The sequence below is a fragment of the Pelobates fuscus genome, chromosome 1 (assembly GCF_036172605.1).
Source record: "Pelobates fuscus isolate aPelFus1 chromosome 1, aPelFus1.pri, whole genome shotgun sequence".
In the NCBI taxonomy this organism is placed as follows: Eukaryota; Metazoa; Chordata; class Amphibia; order Anura; family Pelobatidae; genus Pelobates; species Pelobates fuscus.
In genome coordinates this window covers 33299508-33314814 of record NC_086317.1, presented here as the reverse complement: position 1 = coordinate 33314814, position 15307 = coordinate 33299508, and the positions used below count along the sequence as shown (strand labels likewise).

General features: G+C 42.1%; 1 protein-coding gene across 1 annotated transcript in view; it reads left to right on the top strand.

Annotated features, from left to right (window-relative positions):
- The first annotated feature begins 2651 nt into the window (after positions 1-2651).
- DOP1B (DOP1 leucine zipper like protein B) overlaps positions 2652-15307 on the top strand; it is a 134745-nt gene continuing 122089 nt past the window's right edge. The window contains exon 1 of the mRNA XM_063447437.1: positions 2652-2702. The gene's annotated coding sequence lies outside the window, so the exon portion shown is untranslated. The remainder of the gene's footprint in view (positions 2703-15307) is intronic.

The window sequence follows — 15307 nt, the reverse complement described above, 5'->3', positions numbered from 1 at the left end:
CCCACGTGACATCCACGGACGCATCGTCATCATCAACCGCTTCACTTGTATCTGAAACTCAGCAAAGGAAGCAGCAGCGGGTACAACAATATCATCACACCGTACGTCCATGTGTGTAATGCTGCCTGACTGAGACATATCCCTGTTATCTACATCCTCTGGCAACAATGCTTGCGCATCACTCATTTCTACCAACTGATGTGTAAATAACTCCTCTGACATATCAAGTGAAGCGGCTGTGGTGCTAGTGTTGATGGTGGCGGCAGGCGGGCGAGTGGTAACTTGAGAGGTGCCCGAAGCTAAGCTGAAGGAGGATGGTGCGTCAAGGTTCCGAGCGGAAGCTGTAGAAGATTGGGTGTCCTGTGTTAGCCAGTCAACTATGTCCTCAGAACTTTTCGAGTTCAGGGTACGTGGCCTTTGAACACTGGGCATTATTCTAGGGCCAAAGGGAATCACAGCACCACGACCACGACGGCCCCTGCGGGGTGGCCTGCCTCTGCCTGTCATTTTTTTTTTATTAGTGGTACTATGCGTGCAAGCTACTGTGACAACAGATATGAGTGGCACTGTGCACTGGCAGAAGTTGGCAGAGTAAACGCTGTAGGCCTGACACACACGCTTGCAGACATCTAACTGCTATTCAATCTATTACAGTCAAAATTAAAAAAAATTTTTAAATGTACACTACTGTTACACCAGATATGAGTTGCACTGGTGTGACACTGTGCCCTGGCAGGCCCTGAAACGCACACGCGTGAAGGAAACTGACTGCTATTATTTCATAGTTAAAAAAGTGTTTTGTTTTGTTTTTAAATGCAAGCTATTGTGACACCAGATATGAGTGGTGGCACTGGGCAAGTGGGCACAGTATACACTGTGAGCCTGACACACACGCTGGCAGGCAGGCAACTGCAATTACATTAAACAGAAAAAAAAAAAAAAACAGACTGATGTCTGAAAGGGCTTTTTGGGGTGCTGTCCTTACAGCAGAGATCAGATGAGTCCTTCAGGACTGTAGTGGCCACTGAATACACTAGCCTAGCTATCAATTTCCCTATTAAATCGGCAGCAGCTACACTTTCCATCCTCTATCTAAGAATGCAGCTTCAGAATGAATCTAAAATGGATGCTGTCCAGGAGGTGGGAGGGTCTGGGAGGGCTGGTCTGCTGCTGATTGGCTGGAATGTGTCTGCTGACTGTGAGGTACAGGGTCAAAGTTTACTCAATGATGACGAATAGGGGGCGGACCGAACATCGCATATGTTCGCCGTCCATGGCGAACGCGAACAAGCTATGTTCACCAGGAACTATTCGCCAGCAACCTGTTCGGGACATCACTAAACACCTACAGACCACGGGACAAGGATATTGCTGATATTGTTGGATAGGGGTGGGCATTCATTAGAATCACTGTTAATAAGTAAGACAGGAGAGGAGGGAGTGTTGCATTAGTGTAACATCCACAAAGCCACATAATGGAATCAGTTCTGGAAAGGAAGTCATTATTAACTTAACAGCTATTTTAGCTATACAATATATTTTATTTATGACAAATTGCACGTACTTTGCTTAAGGTGGTGTTAGCACCTATAGTGAACTTGTCATGACAGGTTCATTTGAATAATTTTATTTGGACTTTAGAATATTTTGGAATAAATTCCTTTACATAATGTTTATTTTAGCCTTTATTTTTCTTTAACCCCTTAAGGACCAAACTTCTGGAATAAAAGGGAATCATGACATGTCACACATGTCATGTGTCCTTAAGGGGTTAAGTGAGAGGATCCAGTGGGTTTATTCAATAAACAACTGATTTACTAATGTTTGCTAAAATGCAGCAAAAATACTCCATACTTAAAAAACAAACCAAACAGCTGATTGTACAATTTCCCAACACTCCTATAATAATATTATCTAAATTCTGTTTCCCTTCACTGTTCACAAGGTTGTTCACCAAAGTAATATTTATAAATAAATATATATATATATATATATATATATATATATATATATATTTATTTATTTATTTATTTATTTGGTTGGGCTGGGGGTGGAATTAAATGTAGATTTCACATTTTAAGTAGTTTAATTATACGCATTAAAAATATAGGCCTTCCAAACATCAACATCATCATCATCATCATCATAATAATAATAAATCAATTTTTACCATTTATAAAATAAAATAATTTACAATGTTCTGCCACCTGTATGTTATTATCATACATGAAGCAATGTAATTATTGTATCTCTGATAACCTGCCTCCTATACATCTGATTGGTGTTTTATTATAGAATAGAATCTGTGTAAATCTGTCCAGGGAGGAGGGGGTGAATGGAGTGACATCACCAGCACGAACTAGACTAACCAGCCAGACAGCAGCTGGGATGTACCATGTGTTAAATAGGGGTGCCGTGTAAAGGTAATTCTATGTAAAGGTTTGCCGTGTGGGTTTCCCGGTATTGTATGAGAGTTATAGTCGGAGTGTATATAATATCTCCGTGTAATAGCTGCAGTAGGCAGGTCTTGGTTAGTGCGGGGTGTTCCTGTCCCAGTATTCCCCTGGCGGCCTCCCTCCTGTTGGTGTTGGCATGACCCGGCTCGGCCTCTGGCTGTCAGGCTCTGGGTGTCAGGCAGACCGGTAGTGTCCGGGCAGTGAGAGGCTGGGAGCAGGATGTGCTGAGAGTGGCTGGCTGGGCAGGTAGGTGTACTCAAGGTGTGTACCTGGGCTGTATCACTCCTTATACTGGGCAGCCTGAGCTCAGCACCATAACTTCACTGGACATTAGTCTTATTGCACCGCATTACAGGGCATCACCTCAACTCCCATCACTGCAGGGCATCACCTCAACTCCCATCAATGCAGGGCATCACCTCAACTCCCATCAATGCAGAGCATCACCTCAACTCCCATCAATGCAGGGCATCACCTCAACTCCCATCACTGCAGGACATCCCCATTACTCCTAACACAACGTGTCATCACAGTAACTCCCATTACTGCAGGGCATCACCATAACCTCCTTTACTACAAGGCATCACCAGCATAACATTTTATCACCATAACTCCCATCACTACATGATCTCTCCATAACCCTCAGCACAATATGTCATCACCATAAATGCCATAACTCCCATGACTACATGATCTCGCCATAACCCTCAGCACAATATGTCATCACCATAAATGCCGTCACTACAGGACATAACCATAACTCCAATGACTACATGATCTCGCCATAAACCTCAGCACAATATGTCATCATCATAACTCCCATCACTACAGGACATCACCGTAGACGCCAGCGCCACAGGACATCATTATTACCCCCAGCCCAATATGTCATCATCATAACTCTTATTATTATTATTATTGGCATCTCTATAGCGTTAACTTATTCTGCAGCACTTTACAATCTTATAAAGGGAGAAATGTAACAAATTAGACAATTCCAAAATGTTACAGGAACAATAGGTTGTTGAGAACTGGAGGTGAGCGTGTGGAGTGTAGCCCTTTAAGAGAGAGCAAGAGACAGGTTTGTAAAATAGAAGTTACTCTGGGAAGCTGTAAGCAGAGTTTTGAGGGACTTCTTAAAGGGACACTAGTCACCAAAATAACTACCGCTTAATGTAGTTATGGTGAGTTTAGTATGTCCCTGCAGGCTTTTTAACGTAAGCACTGCCTTTTCAGAGAAGTGCTTACATTACTGACTAGTTAAACCTCTAGTGGCAGTCACGTAGATGGCCACTAGAGGTGCTTCCTGAATGCTCCCCATTGATTCAATGCATCTTTATGAGGAGATGCTGATTGGTGCAGCACAATATTTGGCTGCGCATGCGCAGAAGGCTCCCAATGCTTTGGGAAAGCATTGGATTGGCTGAGATTGTCAATTTTGATGATCTCAGCCAAGAAGGCGGAGCAGGGACAGATCCATGTGGGGCAAAGTCTGCGTGGTACTGGAATAAAGGTAAGTTTTATACCTTTTTATAAGGGGGGTCCGGCCACCTAAAATGAGTTTTTAACACTATAGTGTTTTGTATTCATGACACTATACTGTAGTGTTTGTTTAAAAGACTTAAGACTAGGGAAGAATCTTACCTCCCGAGCACTACCACCATAGCCCCCTCCTGCCTAGCACTATGGAGCATGGTCACCATAACCCTCCCCCCCAGACTTACAGGGCATGGTTGCCATAACCCTCTCCCCCCAGCACTATGGGAAATTCTCACCATAACACCCCTCTTCCCTATCAGCACTACTGGGCATTATCACCCTAACACCACCGAACTACTGGTCACCACTGCAACCCCCACGAGTAATAATTCTCTGGAACTGCAGCAATGCGTATTTATCGATGTACCTAGCTGTTTTTGGGACATGTCTCACAATATAAGACATAGAATTGTATGGGCAGCCTTGCCATATGTATTTCTGTAAATCCTATATTTTCCCATATCACAATATCCTGCTTTTTATGTTGTTGCAGTTAGTAGAATGAGTCATTCCATCTTGGAATATGACCGATAACAGTTTGTTATGATGGCACAGGCTGTTTATGATCCTTAACAGGTGACATTAATTTGCTCAGGTATTGGACTTCTATTGACTTCTGTGCGTTCTCTGTGGGTTCTAGCCCCGCACCCTTTAATTGGTGCTTAATATTTAGTGAGGGAAACAATTAACAGTTAGCTCTAATCTCTGACTTGGGCTAGGTTTGATAGTACGCTTAACTTTTGCTTAATTAAAGGGACACTATAGGCATAAAAAACACTTTAGCTTAATTAAGCAGTTTTGCTGTACAGATCATGCCCCTGAAGGCTCAATTTACTTCCATTTAGGAGACAAATCACTTTAGTTTAGTTTATGCAGCCATGGACACACCTCCCCTGGTTTTGACTGATACAGCCTGCATGCAAACATGGTTTCATTTTCAATCAGATGTTGACTTGCTTTAGAAGTTTTTATCCCCTGCTCTGTAAGTTGACCTTTGATCATACGCACGATGCTCATGCAGAGTCCTGAAGGCTACTAACAAAGCAGGAGAGAAGAAATTCTAAATTAAATAGAATGTGCAATAAAGGAATTTTAACCACTTAATTTACCACAACAGTCTATGCAGCCATGCAGTGGAGGGGTTTAATGCCTTTTGACTGCATAGGTCATTATGTAGTAAAGGTGCCAGCAGAGGTTAAATCCATACTGGTACCAAGGAACCCCAGGCTGTCTTTTGTTAGTTCAAGGTGCACTCTGTCAGCCGGGACCACAGTGGCTGTAGACTGTAATAATATATGTGCTGTGCTCATAGTGAGTTATGTGCATAGCCCTTTAAATAATTTTAAATGCCATGGCTAACTGATCTCTCAGCCGCAGTATTTCTGACTCTGTCCCCAACCTTGCCACTTAAACCACAAAACCAAAGGGGGTCTTCAGGTAGCTTTTGGTAGCTTTATTTCCTCTTCGTCAGTTGGCCAAAGTTATTGGGCAGAGACTGACAGAAGAGCCCTTTTAAACTGAATTAAATACCATGCCTGAGTGACTGCGTTCAGTCGTGGTAAGTTTAAAACTAGCAGCTTTTTTCCCTCTCCCCCCCCCCCCCCCCGCATTGTCATGGAGAACCCCAAGCTCTCAAAAGACCCTAGTGAGGTCTCACTGCTTGCCCCCTGCTCTCGGATAGGTGCTGGGCTTTTCCAGCTGTCTAGCACCAAACACTGTGTAAGAGCTGAGCATGAGAGGGAGCCCTCTATACTGTGTGAACTGGGAAATCCCTCTGCTGACATCAACAGAGGGAATCCCTCTAAAATAGAATTATGGGTTGGTTTTAGGGGCAAGATTAAGGAAAATGTATGCATGCGGTTGATCATAATTGAGAACAGTAGCAGAATACCAATATGGGGTGTAGTTGCAGTAGTGCAACAAGCGTGGCATGTGAATTTCTCCAAAATAAACGTGTTGGTGAAAAAAGTAACTAACTTGACTGTGATAAAACCGATAAATTAAAAGTGTCAAAATGCTCTTTGTTGCATAGCCTGGGGGATGTACTTTCTACAAATATATCCTTTTGTGGAGAAGTTTGTGGGTTTTGTGACTACTGTAAAAGTTGTAATCTCAGAATGCCAAATTTTGCATGGTTTTGGCTTTAATAACGTTCACGGCTTGCAGCAAATGCTTTATCACTATGAAAATTAATTTAAATCCTAGACATATTTGACATTTGGACTATCTTGACCAATTAGTGAATCTATTTTGAGTTAGTTTTTTGTTGTTGTTGCACTTGGTGTGTATACATTATTAAAAGTAAAACTGAGAATATTTGTTTTCAATTTTAAAAAAAATATTTTTATTCCTATTTAATATTGTTATGTCAGTGCTTGACAAATTTATTTGGAATATAGGAGCCAGCTAAAAAAGTTAGGAGCCAGTCATTTTTAACGAGAAAGTGCAATTCTTAAAGGTACACTATAGTCACCAGAACCACTACAGCTTGATGTAGTTGTTCTGGTGTCTATAGCCTGTGCCTGCAGGCGTTTCAGTGTAAACACTGCCTTTTCCGTGAAAAGGCAGAGTTTACATTGCTGCTTACTAACACCTCTAGTGACCGTTACTCAAATGGCCGCTAGAGAGTCCCGGGTCACTGCTGCACCATGTGCAGCACCCAGGTTCAGTGTCTCCAAGCTCTGCATGCAGCCGCTGAATGTTCCTCATAGAGATTGATTAATGTAATGCATCTCTATAAAGAGATCCGGATTGGTACATTTGCTGCGCATGCATTAAATCCTCCCAATGCTTTCCTAAGGAAAAGCGTTGGCTTAGCTGAGATCATAAAGATTGATCATCTCAGCCATGGTGAAACTGGCACTGCGTGGGAAAATGGGAAGAAAGGTGAGTAAACACCCTCCTCAGTGGCGTACATACCGGGGTCACAGGGGTCGCGGCTGCGACCGGGCCCGGCCCACCAGGGGGCCCGGCCGCCCTGCGACCCGGTATGTATGCTACTGCGGCCAGCCTCTTCTCCTGGGGGTCCAGGAGCCGGCCACGTCAGGGCCCTCCGAGGCTGGCCCTGGTGTCACCCAGCGGGCAGGCTGGCGCACCTTGAATCTCCCTTGAATGCTTCCTCTTCAGCTCCCTCGCGCATCGCACTGATACCGGAACCGGAATATGACCTGCCCGCCGGGTGACACCACTGGACCCCAGGGAATCCCCTCAGCACTCCCACAGGTAAGGAGGCTGGGGGATTAAATGTTTTAAAAAAACGTGTGTGTGTTCGTGTTAGTTTGTGTGCGTTAGTTTGTGTGAGTGTGTTTTGTAAGAGAGTGTGTATGTATGTCTGTCACTGAGTGTGTCTGTCAGTAAATGTGTGTGTCTGTTAGCTAGTGTGTATGCGCCTGTTCGTGAGAGAGTGTGTGTGTGTCTTAAGCACTTACCTTTCTCCAGCGCCGAACTCCCTTGGCGCTGGGGATCTCTCCGCCCCGATCTGCCTGTCAGCTCCGTATGCGCATGCATGGCAAGAGCCGCGTGCGCATTCAAACCGCAAACGGAGTATTGCTCCCTCGCGCACCGCCCACAATGCTCCCACAGGCGGCCGTGCACAATGCTTCTGCCAGCGGACGGCCGTCTCCATGTTCCCGCGGGTGGGCGGCCGCCTCCAAGATGTCCCATGACTAGAGAGCTGGCAAATCCCAGACGCCAGGGCGACATTTCTAGTTGCTGTGGCGATCTGGCATCTGGGATTTGTCAAGCCCTGTGTTATGTATACATATAGAGAATCACAAGAAAGCCCAACTTTTTCTTCAAATAATTGATAATATGTATGGGTGCGCTTAAACAGGATTACAATATGGTAGAATTTAATGCATGGCAATAGTGCCAAAAGGCCACTGGCACAAATTTATCGAATCTCAAAAAAGCCTTGGTCCCTAAGGGGTTAAACTTGATTCAGGAAGTGTTTAGGAAGGCTGTGTAAGTCACATGCAGGGAGGTGTGGCTAGGGCTGTATAAACAAAGTGATTTAACTTGTAAATGGCAAATTCAGGGGCGTGATCATACACTAAAACTGCTTCATTAAGCGAAGTTGTTTTAATACCTATAACATCCCTTTAACGCCTTAAGGACGGCGGGCATTCTATGGGATCCTTAGGGAACCAGCTCTAAACACCAGAGGGCGGCATAGAACGTCCCCGCCGTCCAGGGTACTTACCCGTTATCGTGGTATGTGGACTTACCTGGGAGCCCAGGGAGTCCCCCTCCGCCCACTTCGACCCCCCTGGGCCATGTGATCGCGAGGTCTATTTGGAGTTCAAATTAGTTTTTTGCATTTTTCACACACAAACAAATATTAACACTAACTTTGGCCAGTGTTTGTGACTAAGTGGCTACTAAAAAAGACTGGACATTTGCAATACCTTGGGTTGTCTACTTTTGCAAATGGTATGCCATCATGGGGGTAATTCTTATTCCTGGGCTACCATACGGTCTCAAAGGCAACGTAATCAATCTGGCGAATTTCAATGTGAAAAAAAACGAAAAATGTAGCATGCTATATTTGACCCTGTAACTTCCCAAAACACCATAAAACCTGTACATAGGGGGTACTATTTTACACGTGAGACATCATTGAATATAAATGTGTATTTTTTTGCAGTAAAAGCAAACAGTAACAGTATGATATTCACAGTTAAAATGTCACGTAGAACTAAAGAATTTTTTTTTTTTATTCTTATTTTCTCCCATTTTTAAAATATTTTATTCATATTAAATTGTGTTTCATACCTAGATATTTGATGTTAAATGAAAGCCCTGTTTCCCTTGAATAAAATGATATATAATAAGTGTGAGTGCACATAATATGAATATGATCACAACAAGTACATTTGGCTCAGTCCTTAAGGGGTTAATTAAACTGCCCATGTCATGGCAATGTTTCTGACTATTTCATATAAATAGATCAAGTATCCCCAAGCACTGTAAAACCCACGGATTCTTTTAAGAGATAGATAGCTGCTACTCTGTGTTCTTTTAAGAGATAGCTGCTGGTTGTGCTATAGGGATCGACCGATTATCGTTTTTACCGATATAATCGGCCGATATTCGGTATTTTAATAATTTAATATATAAAAAAAAAATTCATAAAAAATAACCCCTCACACACACACACACACTCCATTATTATACACATACACACACACGGTGTATATAATGCAGTGTGTTTGTATAGTGTGTGTGTGTGTATATAATGCAGTGTGTGTGTGTGTATATAATGCAGTGTTTGTATAGTGTGTGTATATAATGCAGTGTGTGTGTGTAACACACACTGCATTATATACACACACTGCATTATATACACACACACTATACAAACACACTGCATTATATACACACTATACAAACACACTGCATTATATACACACTATACAAACACACTGCATTATATACACACTATACAAACACACTGCATGATACAAACACTGCATTATATACACAGTGTGTTTGTGTAGTGTGTTTATATAATCATTGTGTTTATATAATTCAGTGTGTGTTTGTGTAGTGTGTTTATATAATGCACACTACACAAACACACTGCATTATATACACACTCTGCATTCCTTATATACACACACTACACAAACACACACACACTTTGCATTTAGTATATACAGAATTCACTTTACACACACACTGCATTAACTTTACGCACACTACCCACACACTACACAAACACTCTGCTTTCATTATATACACACAGCATCCACTACACACACTAGACAAATACACACTGCATCCACTACACAAACACACACTGCATCCACAACACACACACTACACAAACACACACTGCATCCACAACACTCACACTACACAAACACACACTGCATCCACAACACTCACACTACACAAACACACACTGCATCCACTACACACACACTACACAAACACACACTGCATCCACTACACACACACACTACACAAACACAAACAGCTCCCCTGTCTAAACACACTGCATCCACTACATGTGGCATGTATATTTTGTGCATTTACCTTTAGAAATTGTTTTTATTTTCCAAAATGGTAAATGTACAGAATATCGGCAAATTATATCGGCTATCGGCCTGAAAGTTCACTGAATATCGGTATCGGCTCTAAAAAAATCAATATCGGTCGATCCCTATTGTGCTATCCTTTTTATTATTTTATAACACTTTCTAGTTTATTTCATTCCAATTTATCATATGTGTTATGATGGTGCACACAGCCTAACAACACCATAACCACTACATCTACATGTTGTGGTTGTGGTTCCTTGACTGCTAATTTAAAAGTACATTGAGTTTCTATGGGGAGAATGGATTGTAGTGAGTTATTCCAGAGATATGCACTTTACATTAATTGGTTTGCAATATTAGTGAATTGGATTATTTATTTATTTTTTAAATGTATTTCTCAGTCAAGCACAATTCGCCGTTTAGCGAATAATCCTTTTAATAAACTGTGATTTATTTATTTTTCATTTCAGTTTGATATTTATTTTTTGCGTGTCACTGTCACTTCACCACACTGCAAAGGAGAAATAAGCTGCCCGAGAGGTCTGAAGATTTAATGCTAAATTACACTGACCTCTGAATAAGTACCAATAATGGGGCTTATTCCCTAAACGACTTCGATTGTTACATTCAGCTCAATTCTCCTGCATTCGGCTGTTAAAATCCCTCTGTAGTAAATCGTATTCACTAACAGCCAAATTGAGCCGCATGGATCCCTGCTAAATTCTAATGGATCTCATATTACTATTGAATGGGCAACCAAATTATATGTGCTACATTTTCAGAGTGCCTACTGTATTGTACATTGTGCATGTCAGTTTGTCATATTCAGTTTACTTTATGGAGAATGTTTTGAAACTGTAAATTAGTTTACGAAACGTGTCCTTATATGACACATTTTACACCCCAGTTCTGTCAAAACATGAGTTTCACAACATCAGTTCTGTAATATGGATGGGGTTCCTCAAAAATCACCAAATTAAGTTTTTTTTTAGACATGTGGATACATCTTGTGGGAAATTGACAGCATTATTTACTTAAGTATAAATTGTCCGGAACTAAAACGGAATTTTACATTTTAGACCAAAATGGAAAAAATGTAATTCAAGTCCTTTGCATTTTTCAGATTGGCTAAAATTTCAGATTCACTTTGGTTCCAATAATGAACTAGTTTATTGAATAATCCCCACAGGATTTTAAAGGAACATTCCAGTGAAAAATCTTTCCTTCTTTTAAAACCATTTAGTCGATACCCAATATGCAAATATGTTTTCCTGCGTGGTTTCTTTGGGGGTATACAAAAAAGTAGCTTGCGAAAATGCAGACCTCTTTCCCCAACACAGACTCTTATTCTGTGCCGGAGAATAAACCAATCAGAGGCTTCTCATTTTGCTTAAGACATCTCAAGCACAGCCTTTGAACTGTTTAGAACAGGGGGTCGGGAACCTTCGGCTCTCCAGATGTTTTGGACTACACCTCCCATGATGCTTTGCCAGCATTATGTGTGTAAGAGCATTATGGGGGATGTAGTCCACAAAATCTGGAGAGCCGAAGGTTGCCTATCCCTGGTTTAGAATAATCTTTGGGCATAGTTCACGCCCACACATTCATTTCCCCTCCTTCCCCTACAGCAACATCAGCTGTATACACCTCCTGGCCGTCGGCATTATAACCACGCCCCCGGCCGATCGCCACGCCCATCCTGTCTATCCCTGCTTACTCCCTCCCACCAGTATGCCATCTGTAGCAGTCCCTCCTGCACACTACATTTCCTTATATCCTTAGCGGCACGTCACGCGATTGGTGCGTTTTCAAAAATGGAAGCCGATCACGTGACTAACTAAAATACAATTTTTACCCTATTTATAACCCTCTTTTTAACTTCAAACTTTAGGGGAAGCTTCCCTGACTTCTACTGTATATATACATATAGTTTATTTTGTATTTTGAAAATGCACCTTACATGATGACATAATTTAGGCGCCAAACCTCATTTACCGTTTAAAATCAGTCCCCCTATATAAACCCTACCCTACCAAGCATGTTTATTTTGTCTCCACTTGTTAAAGCCACTATAGGTGAAACGCGTTGTGGATATTTTAAATATTTTATTCTGTATTCCAAATAAAGGTTTTTTGGCTACTTTGAAATCACTCTGATTGTGCCATTTTACTCTTTTATTTATTATTTTTAATTTTGCTTGGTATCCTGATTTTATCTCTCCTGCTGAGTATTACTCCAAAGACATCCGAGGTGGGGCTTATACCACACACGCCTAAGTCATTGAGCAGTCCGCCTGCTCAATCCTATGTGAGTACACATTTTATTATTTATACTCCTTATATGAGTTTTTATACAGCGAGCACTATTAGTTGTCTCTCTTCTCCCTTATGATCTACATATCGGCAAAAGACTTAACCCTCTACACGCATCCTACAAGCGGGGATTATACCGCTGTGCGCTATTCATACTAAACTAAAAGACCAATACTTCTCTATGTATCCTATAAGCGGGGATTGTACCGCTGTATGCCATCCACACTAGAGCTAGTTCAGCTCTACTACACGTGAGTAGGATTACTATAGATCTCTTCTTCTTGCATACCAACCCTCGTATCAGACGTATTTGCACTATTGTTTGTTTCTTTCTTTACATACGGATCCTGTAAAACCATCTTAACCCCTTAAGGACACATGACGTGTGTCACACGTCATGATTCCCTTTTATTCCAGAAGTTTGGTCCTTAAGGGGTTAAAGTGACCCTTAGAGAGAATACTCCTCCACATAGGCCGTCGGTGCCTCATCAGGCCCAACTTAAGACTTTGTTTTGGCACCACTTACACTTTGGACTTTGTTCATTTCAGCTGCACTATAGCCAGCTTTGGCGCAACCTTCTTCTATTTTATCTTGTATATTACCTTTGTTCATAGGGCTTAGAGGGAACCCTATTTTTAGGTTGCTGCCTCTTACGTTATCTATTTATAGGATTTGTCTATTTTAGCGCTGTTTCCTTCTTTTCTACCCTTCGGTGACTTTCCTGAGTACAGCGCCGATGTCCCTCGGTGCTGGTTCAGGGTCTGCCCACGCTCCTCCCCCACCAACATCATCCGCGCACGTGCATTAGACCTTCCCATAGGAAAGCATTGAAAGATGCTTTCAATGCTTTCCTATGGGGATTTCAGCGACGCTGGAGGTCCTCACACAGCGTGAGAACGTCCAGCGACGCTATAGCACAATCTGTGCTATAAACCAGGAAGTGCCCTCTAGTGGCTGTCTAGTAGACAGCCACTAGATGAGGAGTTAACCCTGCAATGCAGTTTATGAAAACTGCAATATTTACAGTTGCAGGGTTAAGGGTAGTGGGAGTTGGCACCCAGACCACTCCAATGGGCAGAAGTGGTCTGGGTGCCTGGAGTGTCCCTTTAATGCTGGCCATGAAAGAAGGGTGTCAGAGTTTCGCTGCTTATGGGGCTGTGTAGTCACAGACGATCAGAGTGCCAATGATTATCCATGTTTACCTCCGAAAGGGAGAGGGTGCGTGCATGTGTGGGTGGTGGGTTGGAATCTAAAAGTTGAATGAGAAGGTCTCCGTAAAAATAAAAATAAAAAACAATAAAGTGATAAATTGGATGCAATGCACTGCATGCAGTGCAGTGTGATAATTTTAAACCGTGCCAAAATCATTATCAAAATTGGAGTTTGTACTTGTGGTGACAGAAATTGCATGCGCAATGCAAACTATATTATGTCATGATGTAATTAAAAAAAAAAAAAACCCTTTCAAAGTACAATCCATACAAAGGTTGGCACTAAATGTTAGATCTCACGATCCCATGATGCTTTGCATTGTGGAAGTGTTTGTGTCACAACAGCAGTAGTTACCCTGACCCATATGGCTTCTAGTGGGGTGTTCGTTCTTCGGCTAAGCATCATGGGAGTGTTAACTTAATGGCTGCTGGATTCTATGTCACTAGGTTATTTTTTTTGTCTTTTTTTTTTTTTTACTGCATCGTTTGAACACATTGTAGTTTTGCATGAGTTTACCTTTTAGAAAGTCACGTATGTTCTATCTGTAAATCACATGCCTTTCATTTGAACAACAACTAAGCCATTCTGCTAATAGGACATTGTGGTGTTTGTGTGTGTGTGTGTGTGTGTGTCACATGATTCAAGCTACAGCCTTTTCCAAAACATGACATTATTACAACACCGTGCAATGCTTTCAATGCTCTTAGTCTGTATCTATACTATATGGCTTACCGTCTGTGGACACTCCTGCTAATGGCTGAATTCAGGTGTTACAGCCTCACCCATTGCTAACAGGTGCATAAAACCCAGCACATAGCCACGCAACCTCCATAGACAAATATTGGCATTACAATGGGTCATACTGTGACTTTAATTGTGGCACTGTCATAGGATGTGTGTAGGCCTCCTGTCACTACGCGTAATGCCAAATGTCTGCATCCATGTAAAGCCATCTTCAGTGGACTCTGGAGTGATTAATCGTGCTTTACTATCTCGCAGTCTCATGGAAGTTTATGGGTATGGTGGATGCCATGAGAACGCTACCAGAAACCATAGTTTACTGTAAAGTTTAGGTGAAGAAGGGCTAGTGGTCGGGAGCTGATTTTCAGGGTTTGGGCTATGCTTCTTGCTTACAGTAAAGGATCATCTTAATGCTAAAGGATACAAAGAGTTATTTTTAAAAAAAATTTTGACCAAGACTCAAAATTAGCTCATACCCCCTCACAGCAAGCTAGGGGAAAGATAGTAGCTGCTGTGTAAATCAAATACATTCCTGCATTTACACACATACACTAAACACAATTACACTCCTGCATTATCACGTTGGCACACTGGATGCTTAGCCGTAGTGGCATCCGTTTTTATGTGGGGGGAAAAAGTGATTTGCAGTAGTTTAGAAACACTGAGATTCTTTTTCTAGAGGGTTGGGTGGTAAGCCAAAAAAATATGGGGGGGGGGGGAGAGAGGGAGAGAGAGAGAAATGAGTGTTTCTTTAATTTTGTAATAGGTTTCAGTCCGTTAGCTACCATGAGATATCGGAAGTGGCAGGCACGTTACTTGAGGGTGCCTGCCTTCCTCACAGATCTCAGACCAGCTCCAGACCGCAGACCAGAGGTGGGCGTGGGCACCAAGTCGGCTGCTCTGATTGGTTATTGCTCTGTGAAGGGACTGAAAGTCTCTTCCGGGGGAAAAAAGGGAGAGCTTGCTAAGACTGCAGTTCATAAGATCTGCAGCCTTTGCAAG